We start from the raw sequence: 4,783 nt of genomic DNA on the forward strand, positions 1-4,783 counted from the left end.
ACCAGAACAGAGGTTGACACATTCATTACTCAGCGTCTTCTTCATTACTCAGCAGTCTGATTGAAATGATCGGCAGCAGTGGCCGAGTGGTTAGCGTGTTGGGCTCGCAGTCGAGAGCCTGCATGTTCGACTCCAGCCACCCCCACTTGCTGTTCAGTGATCGATTTCGAGTAATGGGTAGTACCAAATTTAAGTCATAAGTAGAGTAGACAACCGGAAACAGACATTGCAGTCGGCTGCAGCGTGGGTCAGGTGTATGTCGGAAGGCGTACACCGATGCATAGCGCTCAAGTCCGCTTTCCAGCAATGCAGGATAAAGATATGAAAAACAAACAAACGAACAAATTGACTAAACATTAAATTGTGCTCATTTTCACAGTATGATGATGTTACAACCCGTTATGGAAACTCGTAATTTGGAAGATACTAAAACAGACATGTGCAACAGGCGGTCCGCTATGTTGTTTTGCGCTGCCGCAGGATACTCAAGTATGCCAGGATCATGCTAAAAGTCTATGCTATACTAGCCATCTCAAGTTATATCTCATTGTTTTCAACATTTGCGGTAGAATCAGGTTGAGGGGGCGCGGGATGAATTGTAAAAATGTAAATTGTTTTTGTACAATTCGATAGACAACTAACTCCGTGGAGAGAGATATATGGATTTAAGTAAACACAAGCTTTATGTCTGTAAAAGTAACGTAATAATTCTATCAACACGAAAACACGATTGACGTTTCAGAGGTTTTCTTAAAACAACAAAGAATAGAGTGGCTGCTACTTGACATGTTATTCAAGTCGTAAAAACTTATGAAAAAAAAAATGAACAAGCAACCACACGGCATTTAACATCATACATTAAAGTGAACATAAAACTATAAATTACGAACGTTTTCGGCCATACTCAAGTTAGCCCTTCTCAAGCAACGAAAATAACTGATTTTACAATAACATCTACATTGAAAATAACTAATCTACACAATGAATTGAAAAACGAAATGCACAAGAATGAAACTGTAAAGCAGAATGCCTTTCTCCTCTGCTTTGTAGTTTCATTTTTTCAGTTTTATTTTTTTATTTTTGCGTGTAGCGTAGAATCGCTCTTATTACATAACATTCCATGATCGTTGAAGTCGATGTCAAACCTTAGCGGCCGCATAAAACCCCCCGGCCGCCCCCCGTCCCCTCCGGAAGTCGGCGCGTATCATGGGTGACCCCTTAACCGTTAAGTGTAATATGCAGCTTATGTAAACACGGCGAGGTGTAAGCTACCCAAGAAAAACACTAAGTTATAGTTGTTCTGTTGTTCTTTTAACGTGAAGCGTGCGTGAAGATGGTCATGCAACGTTTTGTCTGTGAAATATTTTATCGTGAATATTTATAGCATATATTGACAACAATTCAGACCGACACGTTGATAATCGCGCTTGTCCTTCTGCAATAACAAAGTATAACAAGTGCGTCATAAACGTGACTGTTATGACTACTTGAGTCATCCAGCTTGCACTGCATCTACATGTCTACTTCTATTGTTCAATTAAATAAATAAAAGCTTCAAAATTTACGAGCTTCAAGTTTGCTTTTGGGAAATGGTTAATGTGCACAGACTTTTCGGCTTTTGCATCATTTTTACCTGATATAACTTACTGTAGTGTATATGTCGGCTTTGTTTGAGCCTTTGCGGCCGAGCCTCTATGCTTTCTGACTTAAATAATCTAAAGAGTAGGCTACGATAAATGATATTAATACCACAAAAAGTGCTCAATACCAAGCACAATTGTAAGCAGTGCTAATTCAGGTAAACTGAATCGCTATCCGTCAAAGAAAATATTGGTATAGCCTACCTTTACACAACCACAGAACTTGGTTCTAAAAGTTACACATGATTTATTTGTTTGCTATTAGGGAATTAGGGACATTACATTACTGTAAAAGTAGGCAAAGCTCTGTTTTTTCAGTAACAATAGAAGGGTTAATTGTCAAATTGACAACTTTTGTCAGCCTCGCTGCAAGCATGCTTTAAATAAAAAAAATTTAAATTACTTAAAAACCAATTTCACTAATTTTTATAACGTAGCCCATAAAAAATACAATATTTTATAAATTAGAAAAAACGTAGCCCTTCTAGAGTGAAGCCAAAAACGGATGTAGTTCTGCATCCCTAATATTCTTGACTGAACACAAAATCTTCGATTCGTTCTTCTTTATAAACTGAACTTGATTGTTCTGCTTACTCCTGATGGTCCGTACAAAGCATGAAACTTGCCGTAAAGACAATCCCCGGATGTTTTCAGCCTTTTTAATAATAGTTTCTCAAAATAGTTGTATTTAAGACTGAAGTTTCTGAGTATGCATTAACCTACCATTAATTAGCTTAGTCTCACCTGTAACACTACACAACGTTTTCTAGACAGACCTAACTAAAATGATTACAGAATATGCATTTTAGATCTTACATGGTGCGAGTCGTCAGCGGATAAGGCGTTGAATTTCTATTCATACAAACCTAGTTCCACTCCCAGCGAACGAGGCCAACGTAGCCACGTCGGCCAATGCGGAACCGAAACTAACAATAACTGTTTTCCAGTGAAAACAAAGATAAGGTTTTACTTAAATACTGTGTAAGTTTCAAGAAGCAACCAATGAAAACAACGTTAAATGAAATGGCTGAACATCTTTTTATTGACACCTCTTCCGCACGGAACAAAAGTGTTGCCAAGTTAAATTTAAAATTAATTTGAAACTTCTTCAAAAATACCGACTACCTTATGTAGGCCTATATATAAAAACACACACCCACATAACAAATACCATATGATAAAATATTAAAAAACTAACTTTAGAATTTAAAACCGATTTTGATTTTTACTGTATACCTTTTTATCAATTTACCAGTAAAACTGGTTGAACGCAGCTAACGTTATGGAAGCGTCATAAAACACAATGCAATGCACAAATTCATGAAGGCACTTTTGGTTTCATTGGCACTTAATGATTTGAAGCAACGTGCTTGCAACTAAACAGGTTGGAACCACAACACGAATGACCCGTTTGCAAACTCGTCAACACGTTTGTAGTGTATGTGTATCCATCAGTGTGGAATCTTGAGTCTTGTTTATGGAATCATATCAAAATTATCATGATTGCAATTGCACAAATTGCTGCATTTGGTGAAAACGTTGTCTAAATTAAGCTAAGACTAACGCCTAAACTAGGCAACTTTACATTTTGATACAGACAATCGAAAACAACTTAGTTTTTTTATATCTGTTTTTGAGTTTTCTATTGTATTGAAGAACTAAATAAAATGTTGTGACAGTGTACGAGTTTATGAAAATTGTCTTTAGCGGTGTCTAGTGTAGCGCTGACGGGGGTCTATCGGAGGAATTTGGAACCGGACTTGAGATGATTTTAGGAGCCGTAATCTTTTCAAGGGGCTCGGGAACGTGAAGAAACCACAGCGTGTTTTTTGGAAATAGTGCCTTTCCCTTAAAAGTGCCTTGATTTTGAGCACAAAGATCTTATTGGCACCGGAGCCGAACTGTTTTTTCAACGGTGTCTGGTATAGGCCTACTGTGCTGGATAGCTCACTGGTTAATATTTACCAAAACGTTACCTTCACGATGTCACAAACACACTGGCACAAAAACCTCAAAAAATTGAAAACATTTTTAGATATCAAAACAAAGGCAAAAACTCTTTTACTTTGTTTTCAATAAAATGCCATTTTTTTTAGAATAAATTATTTTCCATTGAGTAACCTATTTTTCAAAACTGAACACCTTCAAAAGTTGGGAATGTTTAAATTCGTTGCGTAACGAAGCAAATCCATCGCATCAATTTCAATTTAAAAAGTTTTAAGGAAGTGCTGCTGTTTTGCATTTATCGAATGCTCGCTTTTGCCTACTAATCTAACCTCTCAGCATAATTTATTTAGAAGCGACTTTGCTATGATAAGCATCTCCAGCTTATTCCTATAAAATCTGCAAATATCACAACTCCACTGCGGCTTTTCTCGTCTTTCATTTAAACTCTGTACGAAATCTACAACCAGTGAAAACGTTTCAAATTACATTTAAATCTTAATCTAAACCACTCTTTCTGTTCAGCGAAACTAAACATGTTAATAAAAATAAAATTATAACTGTTGAAAAAATCTTTACGACAAATTGTTACTTTAACTTCACTTGTCACTCCTGCTTTCCTCTTTTTTATTTGAACGACACGTATGTAAGCTCTTTAATAGCCCTCGTGAGCAAACTGTATTGTTGTTATGCGCAAAACCAGTTGCCCTTTTTCGTGCAACGAAGCTGCGAGCTAAGATTGATAGCTTATCACTGCAATTAATAATTTAGCGCCAAACTTTGCTTATATAGGCTACAGCAACATTGATACTATATCAATCCTTTTTTTGATTTCGTTTATCAAATAAACGCCTCTACATAAACCTCAAACTGAACCTAAACAACATTGAAAAAGTTCATTAAAAGGTCCATTTACCCTGATTGAACCGTGAGTGGAATAGATTGCCAGGTCACTTTCAGTTGAGGCTTACAATGTGAACCTTGTGCTATTTAACTGCTTTCTGGGTTCATGATATATCCATCCATTACCATAACGTCGCTTCCTGCTTCGCAGAATCTGGTGATAAATGAGCTGTGCCGTTTGATTTTTGATCAATGAGGCACGGAACGGACTACTTACATCTATCAATAATCAACATGTTATTTAATCATTATTACGTTATTTTGTTGAGTTGATAAAGAAGGAAGACCCTGGAAGT

This window comes from Aplidium turbinatum, chromosome 10 (genome assembly GCF_918807975.1).
Source record: "Aplidium turbinatum chromosome 10, kaAplTurb1.1, whole genome shotgun sequence".
Classification (NCBI taxonomy): Eukaryota; Metazoa; Chordata; class Ascidiacea; order Aplousobranchia; family Polyclinidae; genus Aplidium; species Aplidium turbinatum.